The following is a 13,767-nucleotide window of genomic DNA, read 5'->3' as shown; positions in this document are numbered from 1 at the left end:
TATATATATATTTTTTAAAGTATGCATCTTCAGGGCTTCCCAGGTGGCCTTAGTGGTAAAGAACCCACCTGCCAAAGCAGGTAGACATAAGAGATGAAGGTTCAATCCCTGGGCCAGGAAGATCCCCTGGAGGAGGGCATGGCAGCACACTCCAGTATTCTTGCCAGAGAATCTTATGGACAGAGGAGCCTGGTGGGCTACAGCCCATAGGGTCTCAAAGAGTAGGACACGATTAAAACAACTTAGCATGCATGCACAGCCATCTTCAAAGTCTCCGGTTCAGAGCTTCTGTCTTGGGAACTCGGTGTTCTGTCTACAGTGTTATCCATTTGTTGTGCCTGGGGGAACTTACTGGTTTTCCCTGCTGTTTGCTTCTTCAGGTCCTCGGTGCCTATGTGTTCATCTGTCCTAATCCATCAGTTCCCAGCTAGGGTTCCATTCCAGTCTGTTTTCTCAGCTGCTTAGTGATATCATGGCTTCCCTGAGAGCTCAGTTGGTAAAGAATCCGCCTGCAATGCAGGAGACCCCGATTGGACTCCTGGGTAGGGAAGATCTCCTGGAGAAGGGATAGGCTACCCACTCCAATATTCTTGGGCTTCCCTTGTGGCTCAGCTGGTAAAGAATCTGCCTCCAATGCAGGAGACCTGAGTTCGATCCTTTGGGTTGGGAAGATCCCCTGGAGAAGGGAAAGGTGACCCACTCCAGTATTCTAGCCTGGAGAATTCCATGGACTGTACAGTCTGTGGGGTTGCAAAGAGTTGGACATGACTGAGCAGCTTCCACTTTCACTTAGTGATATCATTATCTTTTGGCCTTTGACCCTGTCCACCACATCCATTCCCAGTTCAGTTTGTCTCTCTTATCTACCTCTCTACCCACCTCCCAGGCTATTGAGAGTAGTCCAGGAAAGTCCTGGAAGATATAAAGTTGGTGCTTACTGATGCTAAAATTTTGGCCTCTATGCACTGGTGCCAAATCAAATCTCGGAGATAGTTTTGGGTGAAGTGAAAAAGTAGGGAAAAAAAGAGTAGGAAAGCCAACAAAGGTCTGTATAGTCAAAGCTGTGATTTTTCTAGTAATCATGTACCAATGTGAGACCTGGACTATAAAGAAGGCTGAGCACAAAAGAATTGGTGTTTTCGAACTGAGATACTGGAGAAGACTCTTGAGAGTCCCTTAGACTGCAAGATCAAACCAGTCAGTCCTAAAGCAAATAAACTCTGAACATTCATTGGAAGGATTGATGCTAAAGCTGAAGCTCCAGTACTTTGGCTACCTGATGGGAAGAGCTGACTCACTGGAAAAGACCCTGATGCTGGGAGAGATTGAAGGCAGGAGAAGGGGCCAGCAGAGGGCGAGATGGTTGGATGGTATCATCGACTCAATGGACATAAGTTTGAGCAAACTCTGGAAGATGGTGAAAGACAAGGAAGCTTGGCATGCTGCAGTCCATGGGGTCACAAAGAGTCAGACATGACTTAGTGACTGAACAACAACAAAAAAGAAATAGTAGCTTTATCACTTTGCCAGGCAAATGGAGACAGAGCAGGCTCCTGACCTGAAAACTTGTGTGTCCTGACCCAGGGGCGTTGGGTGAGGAGTTTTATAGCAATGATTCAAGGGTAAGGTTGCTGATAAGATTAGGGTGTGTGCAGAGCCTGCATTCCTTTAATTTGGTTAGAGGTGGTCTCTTGATGAGTTTCTCTGGTTTTGTTAATCTGGTGTTCTCTGAAATGAATTTTAGTTCTGTAAAGAGCTTAAAGATATTGTTAAGTATATCCCTTGAGGTGGAACCAGGACCCCACCCCCAGGCTGGATAGACTACCATTTCTTGGCTATTCCTTTCTTGACTGTGCATCCCTTCTCTTCTCTGATTAGCAACTGTTGGAATCAGACCTTTGGAACTCAGGGAAGGTCCTGGAGGCTGAACAGAAAGGCTCTCCATGCCCACGAGCCCCACAGGGTCCTGTTTGGTGTCATTATCTGACTTTAACTTGCCACCAGTGTTACTTGGCAGTCCTACTGTTGATGGTGTTCAGTTGCTAAGTCCTGTCTGACTCTTTGTGACCCCATGGACTGCACCATGCCAGACTTCCCTGTCCTTCACTGTCTCCTGGAGTTTTCTCAGATTCAGGTCCATTGAGTCAGGGGTGCTGTCCAACAATCTCATCTTCAGGTACTCTTTTCTCCTCCTGCTTTCAATCTTTCCCAGCATCAGGGTCTTTTTCAGTGAGTCGGGCCTTCGCATCAGGTGGCCAAAGTATTGGAGCTTCAGCTTTAGCATCAGTCCTTCCAAAAAAAATAAAGTGTTGGTTCTCTTCAGGATTGGCTGTTTTGATCTCCTTGCTGTCCAAAGGACTCTCAAGAGTCTTCTCCAGCACCACAATTCAAAGGCATCAATTCTTCAGCCTTCTTTATGGTGCAACACTCACATCCATACATGACTACTGGAAAAAGATTAGCTTTGACTACATGGACTTTTGTTGGCAAAATGACATCTTTGCTTTTGAATATGCTGTCTATGTCTATGTTTGAGAGTCCCTTGGACAGCAAGGGACAGCAAGTAAATCCTAAAGGAAATCAACCCTGAATATTCATTGGAAGGATTGATGCTGAAGTTGAAACTTCAATGCTTTGGCCACCTGACGCGAAGAGCTGACTCATTGGGAAAAACCCTGATGTTGGGAAAGATTGAGAGCAAGAGGAGAAGGGGGCAACAGAGGATGAGACAGTTGAATGGCATCATCGATTCAATGGACATGAGTGAGCAAATTCCAGGGATAGTGAAGGACAGGGAAGCCTGGCATGTTGCAGTGTTGGACATGACTGAGTGACTGAACAACAGCAACAGTGTTTGTCATAGGTTTCCAAGGAACAGCTGTCTTCTAATTTAATGACTGCAGTCACCATCCACAGTGATTTTGGAGCCCAAGAAAATAAAATCTGTCTTATTATACTCACCTCTTATAACACCCTACACATTACCCCACAGTTCTATTCAGCTTATCTTTAAATTTGAGGCAATATCCAGAAATGGGCATTGATCTTTCAGCAATTTGCAAGAGGGAAACGATTTGTTCTAGTGGAATTAACACTCCAGTGAGTGGGGAAGGGGAGATGACACAAGGTAACTTCAGATGCTAAGTAATATCACATCACACTGATGTGATAATGTAATATCTCACATGTTGATCACGTGAGCTGGGTTTGTTATGAAAGATCTATCTGGGAATGTAAATTTGAACTGAATGACAGGGAAGATCCTGCTTTGCAAAACCTAAAGGAAGAAACTTCTAGTGCAAAGTCTTGGACACAAGAACAAGTCTGGTGTGCTCCAGGGACAGAGAGAGAGCCAGCAAGCATGAAGCTGGTGCAGGTAGGGGAGGGCAGTTGGAAGAGATGGAGAGGTTGTTAGTGGAGGAGGGGCTCATGGAGGGGAGGATGGTGGTCAAGAAATTAATTTTTATTCTGACCACAATGGCAAGCACTGAAAAATTTTAAGCAGGAAGGGATGTGAGTATTGTGTGTGCGCTCAGTTGCTTCAGTCATGTCCAACTCTTTGCAACCCCATGGACTATAGCCCGCCAGCTTCCTCTGTCCAGGGGATTCTCCAGGCAAGAATACTGGAGTGGTTTGCCATTTCCTTCTCCAGGGGATCTTCCCAAACCCAGGATGGAACCTGCGACTCTTGCTTGTCATGCATCAGCAGGCAGATTCTTAATCACTTGTGCTATCTGGGAAGCCCAAAAGAGACATGGTCTGGCTTTCCCCCCGCTAAAGATCAGGAGAGTTAGACTAGATTAGAGGTTCCTGGAATGGAACACCCCCTCCCCCCTACCCTGTTAAAATTTCTTGCAGTGTTCCTGGGAAGAAAGGATGGTGGCCTTGGACTTGGACTAAGTAATGGGATGGCCAGGCATAGAATGCACCTTGGGCTGCTTTCAGCAGGAACTGCTGATAGGTTGGGTCTGGGGCATGAAGAGGAAAGAGAGGAACAGGTGTTATGCCTGCATTTTTAAAATTTGGGGTATAATTGTTTTATGATGTGTTAGTTTCTGCTGTGCAACAAAGTTAATCAGCTATTTGTATACATATATCCCTTCCCTCCTTAAGCCTCCCTCCCACCCACTCCCATTCAACCCCTCTAGGCTGTCACAAAGCTCCCAGCTGAGCTTCCTGTTATGCCTACATTTTGGCTTGAGCTATTGGGTAGTAAAGCCGTGTATGGAGCTGAGGAAGATTAGGGAAGAGGCAGGCTTGGGAGGGGAGTAACCAAGTTCTGTTTTGGGGATGGAGGTCTTTGTTAGGTCTTCCTGTGGAGAGGACACCTTCTACTTCCTTTTCTGCTCATTCTTTCATTTATGCAAGCAGGCTCTCATCCCCATCATTTCCTTAAGATTCTTGTCTCAGAGATTCCTGTGGCTTCTTGAACCCAAATCCGAATGGACTGTATTGAATTGCCTACTGTCTGGATTCTGGCTAGTATTTCAGTGTTGTTCACCTTCTTTATTGCGACGTTTCTGTCCTTGAATGGTTGATTTTTCCTCTCTCTTAGCTTCCATATCTCTCGGTCTTGATCTCCCTTTCCTCTTGCCCCCACCTGGAATTCAAGACCTTTGTGTTCTGGATTCACAGATCTTTCAGCCTTATACCTCTTAATCTTCCTTCATGGATCTTCGGTTCTAGCCAGAAAACAAATATAATTCAAGTTCAACAAATATTGAACTTCTTTGCTTTTTGTCTTTTGCTTCATCTCTGAGCTTCCATGGCAGTGGGGGGCGAGCGGGGGAGGCGGGCGGGGTCAATGACCCTCAGTCTAAAAAAACGCTCTGTGAAATTGCTTTGAATGTGGGTCTGCTGTTGAGAACTCCCTCAGCATTTATCTCTATCTGCATCATTAATGTTAGGCCATATTTTCTCAGGGTAAAGAAATATAGTTAGACATTTATTTTGTTTTCCAGCACTTTTAGTTCAGTTCAGCTGCTCAGTCATGTCCAACTCTTTGAAACCCATGGACTGTAGCACATCAGGCTTCCCTGACCATCACCAACACTTTGACGATATCAATTCACTTCTTTTAGGTTTCTGCTAATGCTGTTGTGAAGCGTTAATTTTTTCTCTTTGGGGGACTTCAATTAGACCTTCTCAGTGTAGTCTCTCTTTCCTGCATTATTTTTTTTAAGTTAAAAAAATTATTTATTTATTTGGCTGTGCTGGGTCTTGGTTGTGGTATGCAAGATCGTTGATCTTCATTGCTATATTCAGGATCTTTATTGTGGCATGCGAACTCTTAGCTGTGGCATGCGGGGTCTTAGTTCCCTGAGCAGCAATCGAACCTCAGCCCCCTGCATTGGAAGCCCCCTGCATTGGAAGCATGGAGTGTCATAGCCACTGGACCACCAGGAAAGTCCCTGTCTTTTTTCTTTTTTATCTCTATGATTTCTTTGTGGACCCTCTGACCAATCTTCCACTTCACTAATTCTTTCATTTCCCTAAAAAACTTTATTGAATATAGTTTATGTCCACTATAACACATGTATTTTTAAAAAACTATAGTTGATTTATAATGTGTTAATGTCAGGTGTACACCAAAGTGTTTCAGTTATATTACCTATTCTTTTTCAGATTCTTTTCCCTTCTAGATTATTACAAAATATTGAGTATATTTCCCTGTGCTATACAGTAGATCCTTGTTGGCCATCTATTTTATTTATCGTAGTGTTTATAAGTTAGTCCCAAACTCATAATTTATCCCTTCCCCTCTTTTCTCCTTCAGTAACTATGTTTGTTTCCTATGTCTGTGGTCTATTTTCATTTTATATATAAGTTCATATGTATCATGTTTCTTTAGATTCTACATATAAGTGATGTTGTATGATATTTGTCTTTCTTTGCCTGGCTTACTTCACTCAGATATTCTTTAGGTCTATCTGTGTTCCTGCAAATGTAATATATATGTTTAAAGTGAACAATTTTGTGAGTTTTGACCCACGTAAACACCCATGAACCCATGACTATGGTGAAAGCAATGGCCATTTTCATCACCTCCCAAAGTTTCCTCGTGCCCTTTTATAAGCTACCTCTCTCTTTCCTCCTATCCCCAGGCAACCACAAATCCACTATCTGTCAATATAGATTAGTTTGTGTTTTCTCAAATTTTATATATGATATCATATAGTTTGCTCCAAAGTTATCATCCTGTATCTTCTCTATATTATCACTGCAAGAAGACCCTTTTCCTCTCTTCACTGTTGACACTCTTGTTTCTTGAATCCTGTTTCCTATTTCTTGTTTTATTCTATTCTTTTCATGGAAAAATATTCCTGCCAATTTTTTTATTTTTTGAGAACTTGGATGCTCTTATCTTACCTTTATATTTGATGGCAACTTGATAGTAGATAGTTTGGTGGAGGATAAAAGTCTGGTTGTAAAATATTTTTCCTCAGAATTTTGAAAGCATTGTTTTAATATCTTTCGTTTCCAGTGTTGCTGACTATAAGACTGATTCTATTCTAGTTCCTGAGGCTTTGTAAATCTCTTTTTTTCCACATTTGGAAACACTTTTTATTTCTGGTGTTCTGAAATTCCATGATGATGTACCTTGTCTGGGACCTTAAAAAAGTATTGTGTGATGCATTCAGCAGGCTCTTTTAACCAGGAAACTTTTTTTCAGCCACATGTTGTGTCATGCAGGATCTTAGTTCCCCGATCAGGGATCAAACCTATATCCCCTTCAGTGGAAACGTGGAGCCTTAACTATTGGACTGCAAGTCAAGTCCCTAACCAGGTAACATCTGTCCATCATTTCTGGAAATTTTTATTTGATTATTTGAAAACTTAATTCCATTGATTTTCTTGGTTTATTCTTACTGGAACTTAGTGTTTTGTGAGGTTGGACCTCTCGGACTGATTCCCTCATTTTTTTTTTCATTTTTTAATCTTCATTTTCCTTTTAAGTCTTTATTGGAGGCATCAACAATATCTACCATCCTTTCTGTTGATTTTTAAAAATGTTTGTAACAGTATTTTCAGATGACAATTGCATATATTACTGTGGGCAAGAATCCTTTAGAAGAAGTGGAGCAGCCCTCATAGTCAACAAGAGTCTGAAATGCAGTACTTGGGTGCAATCTCAAAAATGACAGAATGATCTCTGTTTATTTCCAAGGCAAACCATTCAATATCACAGTAATCCAAGTCTATTCCCCAACCACTAATGCCAAAGAAGCTGAATGCTTCTATGAAGATCTACAAGACTTTCTAGAACTAATACCAAAAAAAAAAAAAAAAAAGTCCTTGTTATTATAGGGGACTGGAATGCAAAAGTAGGAAGTCAGGAGATATCAGGAATAACAGGCAAGTTTGGCCTTGAAGCAGGGAAAAGGCTAACAGACTTTCGCCAAGAGAATGCACTGGTAATAGTAAACACCCACTTCCAACAACACAAGAGACAACGCTACACATAGACATCACCAGACAGTCAATACCAAAATCAAATTAATTATATTCTTTGCAGCTGAAGATGGAGTTCTATACAGACAGCAAAAACAAGATCAGGATCTGACTGTGGCTCAGATCATGAACTCCTTATTGCCAAATTCAGACTTAAGCTGAAGAAAGTAGGGAAAACCACTAGACCATTCAGGTATGACCTAAATCAAGTCCCTAACAATTATACAGTGGAAGTGACAAATAGATTTAAGGGATTAGATCTGATAGATGGAGTGCGTAAAGAACTATGGATGGAGATTCGAAACATTGTATAAGAAGTGGTGATCAAAACCATCCCCAAGAAGAAGAAATGCAAAAAAGACAAAATGGTTGTCTGAGGAGGCCTTACAAATAGCTGTGAAAGGAAGAGAAGTGAAAGGCAAAGGAGAAAAGAAAAGATATATTCATGCAAGAATATATAAAGAATATAAAGAATAGCAAGGAGAGCTAAGAAAAGTCTTCTTCAGTGATCAATGCAAAGAAATAGAGGAAAACAATAGAATGGGAAAGACTAGAGATCTCTTCAAGAAAATTAGAGATACCAAAGGAAAATTTCATGCCAAGATAGGCACAATAAAGGACAGAAACAGTATGGACCTAACAGAAGTAGAAGATATTAAGAAGTGGTGGCAAGAATACACAGAAGAACTATACAAAAAAGATCTTCATAACCCAGATAATCACGATGGTGTGATCACTCACCTAGAGCCAGACGTTGTGCAAAGTCAAGTGGGCCTTAGGAAGCATCACTACAAACAAAGCTAGTGGAAGTGATGGAATTCTAGCTGAGCTATTTCAGATTTTAAGAGATGCTGCTGTTAAAGAGCTGCACGCATTATGCCAGCAAATCTGGAAAACTCAGCAGTGGCCATAGGACTGGAAAAGGTCAGTTTTCACTCCAATCCCAAAGAAAGGCAATGCTACTGCACAACTGCACTCATCTCACATGCTAGCAAAGTAATGCTCAAAATTCTCCAGGTGAGGCTTCAACAGTATGTGAACCGTGAACTTCCAGATGTTCAAACTGGATTTAGAAAAGGCAGAGAAAGCAGAGATCAAATTGCCAACATCTGTTGGATCATCAAAAAAGCAAGAAAATTCCAGAAAAATATCTACTTCTGCTTCATTGATTATGCTAAAGCCTTTGACTGTGTGGATCACAACAAACTGTGGAAAATTCTTAAAAAGATGGGATTACCAGACCGCCTGACTTTCCTCCTGAGAAAGCTGTATGCAGGTAATGAACAACAGTTAGAACGAGACATGGAACAACAGACTGGTTCCAAATTGGAAAAGGAATATGTCAAGGCTGTATATTGTCACCCGGCTTATTTAACTTACATGCAGAGTGTATCATCTGAAATGCCAGACTGGATGAAGCACAAGGTAGAATCAAGGTTGCAGGGAGAAATATCAATAACCTCAGATATGCAGATGACACCACCCTTATGGCAGAAAGCGAAGAGGAAGTGAAGAGCCTCTTGATGAAAGTGAAAGAGGAGAGTGAGAAAGCTGGTTTAAAACTCAATATTCAAAAAACTCAGATCATGATATCTGGTCCCATCACTTCATGGTAAATAGATGGGGAAGCAATGGAAACAGTGACAGAGTTTATTTTCTTGGGCTCCAAAATCACTGCAGATGGTGACTGCAGCCATGAAATTCAAAGAAGTTTGCTCTTTGGAAGAAAAGTTATGACCAACCTATGCTAAGTCACTTCAATCATGTCCAACTTTGTGCGACCCCATAGATGGCAGCCCACCAGGCTCCCCCGTCCCTGGGATTCTCCAGGCAAGAACACTGGAGTGGGTTGCCATTTCCTTCTCCAATGCATGAGGTGAAAAGTGAAAGTGAAGTCGCTCAGTCGTGTCCGACCCTCAGCGACCCCATGGACTGCAGCCTACCCGGGTCCTCCATCCATGGGATTTTCCAGGCAAGAGTACTGGAGTGGGGTGCCACTGCCTTCTCCGATGACCAACCTAGACAGTTTATTAAAAAGCAGAGACATTACTTTGCTGACAAAGGTCCGTCTAGTCAAAGCTGTGGTTTTTCCAGTAGTCATGTATGAATGTGAGAGTTGGACTATAAAGGAAGCTGAACACCAAAGAATGGATGCTTTTGAACTGTGGTGTTGGAGAAGACTCTTGAGAGTCCCTTGGACTGCAAGGAGATCAAACCAGTCAATCTTACAGGAAATTAGTCCTGAATATTTATTGGAAGGACTGATGCTGAAATTCCAATACTTTGGCCACTTGATATGGAGAACTGACTCATTTGAAAAGAGCCTGATGCTGGGAAAGGTTGAAGGCAGGAGGAGAAGGGGACAACAGAGGATGAGATGGTTGTATGGCATCACTGACTCGATGGACGTGAGTTTGAGCAAGCTCCAGGAGATGGTGATGGACAGGGAAGCCTGGCGTGCTGCAGTCCACACGGTCACAAACAGTTGGACACAACTGTGTGACTGAACTGAACTCAACAGTATTTTTTTTTATTTTTCCACATTTCTTTCTTGTTCTTTGATTTTTTCCTTTACAATAACTTTGTGGATGCAATTAGTTCTCTCCTCATATGTCTCAGGATATACCTAGTTTTATTCCACTCCCTTACTGTTTCTAGTCCTCCTAGTTATTTCTTTCTTTTATTTTCTTTCTTTTCTTTGGAGGGTGGAGGGGAGAGTGCTTTCATTATAACTCTGATGGTCCTTGGCTGTCTATTGATGAGAGCTCCACATATATGTTCAAGGCTTACCTTCTGGTGGGCCTGTTGAAGAGCTGTCAGATAAAGTCCCCCAGATGCTGATTCTGTAGTTCTTTTCTCTTAGGTAGATTGGTTTTCCCAGAGAGGAGTCTTCCTTTCTTCTGTCTGGGGTAGGTAAAAGCCCTGCAGTGGAAGGGGCCAGGAATAGCATTTTGCATCAAGGCTGTCTATTGTCACCCTGCTTATTTAACTTATATGCAGAGTACATCATGAGAAATGCTGGACTGGAAGAAACACAAGCTGGAATCAAGATTGCCAGGAGAAATATCGATAACCTCAGATATGCAGATGACACCACCCTTATGGCAGAAAGTGAAGAGGAACTAAAAAGCCTCTTGATGAAAGTGAAAGAGGAGAGTGAAAAAGTTGGCTTAAAGCTCAGCATTCAGAAAATGAAGATCATGGCATCCGGTCCTATCACTTCATGGGAAATAGATGGGGAAACGGTGGAAACAGTGTCAGACTTTATTTTTTGGGCTCCAGAATCACTGCAGATGGTGATTGCAGCCATGAAATTAAAAGATGCTTACTCCTTGGAAGAAAAGTTATGACCAACCTACATAGCATATTCAAAAGCAGAGACATTACTTTGCCGACTAAGGTCCATCTAGTCAAGGCTATGGTTTTTCCAGTGGTCATGTGTGAATGTGAGAGTTGGACTGTGAAGAAGGCTGAGTGCCGAAGAATTGATGCTTTTAACCTGTGGTGTTGGAGAAGACTCTTGAGAGTCCCTTGGACTGCAAGGAGATCCAACCAGTCCATTGTGAAGGAGATCAGCCCTGGGATTTCTTTGGAAGGAATGAAGCTGAAGCTGAAACTCCAGTACTTTGGCCACCTCATGCGAAGAGTTGACTCATTGGAAAAGACTGTGATGCTGGGAGGGATTTGGGGCAGGAGGAGAAGGGGACGACCGAGGATGAGATGGCTGGATAGCATCACTGACTCGATGGACGTGAGTCTGAGTGAACTCCAGGAGATGGTGATGGACAGGGAGGCCTGGTGTGCTGCGATTCATGGGGTTGCAAAGAGTTGGACACGACTGAGCGACTGAACTGAACTGCACTGAACTCAGACATTTACATAATTCCCTTTTTTTTTTAGTACAACATCTGGTATCTAGCTGTGCTCTGGTATCTAGACTTCAGAGCCTTTTCTTAGCAGATTATAGATCTCCAATAGGGGTGGAGATGGAATCATTGCCTGGCTGAGTACACTGGTGAGGAAATCTGGGGTATTTAACTATTTTTTATGTACACTATCACCACCCCTTCCCAGCCTTCAGTTCCTGAACCACTTCTGAATCCGGCAGCACAAACCAGAACACTTTCCAGTAGTCTTCCCACACCCCGTGGGCATTTAGCACAGGGGATAAAGCTGTAGCCCAAGTCATTTCCAACGGCCCCTCCAGGTTGCATTTTCCAAAATCTTGTTGACATCTTTCGTCTGATGTCATCTCCTCTCCCATTCATTTTGTTCATGTGCATTTGTACCTGTCTAATTCCTTTATCATCATTTTATTGGGATTTCTGGAGGGAGCAAAGACAGACTTTGTGTTCTGTCAGTTTTCAATCTAAGTCCCTTTGTACCAAACAATGTTACGGTACTTCTCCATCTGGGGAAGGGCTTCCCTGATACCTCAGTTGGTAAAGAACCTGCCTGCAATGCAAAAGACCCCAGTTCGATTCCTGGGTTGGGAAGATCCGCTGGAGAAGGGATAGGCTACCCACTCCCGTATTCTTGGGCTTCCCTTGTGGCTCAACTGGTAAAGAATCAGCATGCAATATGGGAGACCTGGGTCAGATCTGTGGTTTTGGAAGATCCCCTGGAGAAGGGAAAGGCTACCCACTCCAGTATTCTGACCTGGGGAATTCCAACACTCCATGGGGTCACAAAGAGTCGGACACTGAGCGACTTTCACTTTCACTTTCAGGCTCTTCATTGCGGCTTGAGTGTTTCTGCAGTTGTGGCCCTCAGGCTTTTCTCTAGTTGTTGCTGCAGCCTCTAGAGCAGGTAGGCTCAGTACTTGCAGTGCCCAGGCTCTCTAGTTGTGGTACACGAGCTCTGGAGTGTGGGCTCAATGGTTATGGTGTGTCAGCTTAGCTGCCCTGGGTCATGTGGGATTGAACTTGTGTCCCCTGAATTGCAAGGTGGATATTTTTTTTTAGCTACTGGGCCACTAGGGAAGTCTCTGTAATTTCCTTGAAACAAGTGTATTTTGTCTCTACATTTCCAACAGCATTGTGTGCTTGGCATATAAGAAGTGCTTAAGACACAACCATGTATTTAACTTGTGCTAAAACTAGGAGGAGAGGAGGAGCTGGAAACAAAAGATGATGGAGCTGGAGAAGCAGAGACATGTTTTCACCCACTGAGAGAGTGACAGAGTTCAGATGGGAGTGCCAGGGACCCCCAGGAGCAGGACAATGCCAAGGAAAACCCTCAGTCCCTCTGAATTGGGGCAGACCAGCCCTCTCCCCAGAATCCCTGATCTCAGGAAGTTCATGGCTCTGCAATTTGGTTGCTGTCCATCTCCCTTTCCATCCAGTGGGAATTCCAAGAAGAGACAGGCCAGGGAGTAGTTGTCACTGAGGGTGGTTGAGTTGAGTGGGCACCAGCCTTGACAACAGGGTCAGGCTAGGCTTGGAGAAATAGCTCCTCTTAAATGAAATGCCAATTTCAAATAAAGACCTCCGGGGTTTTTTTTTTTTTTTTGGCTTGTTTTTTGGTTTCCTTTGTTTTAATTTGTTTTTACTTTCTCCTCCAAATGGTAAGAAGTTTATTATCCAACGATACCAGCAGCCCAAAGTCAAGCAGTAATGAAAGTGGATGGTCCACCACTCCACTACATCAGCAAGGAGGGAAGCTCTTTCCACGTTGCCTCCTTCTGTTCTTGGGAATTGCGACTGCTTAGACTAGATGCTCTTACGGTACCTAGACGGCTGCTGAAGGTCAGTTTAGAAAAACTAGTATTGTTATGGTTATTCAGACATTCAGTCGTGTCTGACTCTTTGTGATCACATGGACTGCAGCATACCGGGCTTCTATGTCCTTCACCATCTCCTGAAGCTTGCTCAAAATCATGTCCATTGAGTCAGTGATGCCATCCAACCGTCTCATCCTCTGTCGTCCCCTTCTCCTCCTGCCTTCAATCTTTCTCAGCATCAGAGTCTTTTTCAATGGCTCTTCACATCAGGTGGCCAAAGTATTGGAGTATCTTCTCTTACAAAATTACCAGAAGTTCTCGAAGGGAGGGGACTGGGGAGTTGTTGTTTTTTTGGGACAGAAGTTCAGTGTTCGGTGCAGTTCAGTTCAGTTGCTCAGTCGCGTCCGACTCTTTGTGACCCCATGAATCACAGCACGCCAGGGCTCCCTGTCCATCACCATCTCCCGGAGTTCACTCAGACTCATATCCATCGAGTCCGTGATGCCATCCAGCCATCTCATCCTCGGTCGTCCCCTTCTCCTCCTGCCCCAAATCCCTCCCAGCATCACAGTCTTTTCCAATGGGTCAACTCT

Source organism: Ovis canadensis, chromosome 12, assembly GCF_042477335.2.
Source record: "Ovis canadensis isolate MfBH-ARS-UI-01 breed Bighorn chromosome 12, ARS-UI_OviCan_v2, whole genome shotgun sequence".
Classification (NCBI taxonomy): domain Eukaryota; kingdom Metazoa; phylum Chordata; class Mammalia; order Artiodactyla; family Bovidae; genus Ovis; species Ovis canadensis.
This window is presented reverse-complemented; position numbering follows the sequence as displayed.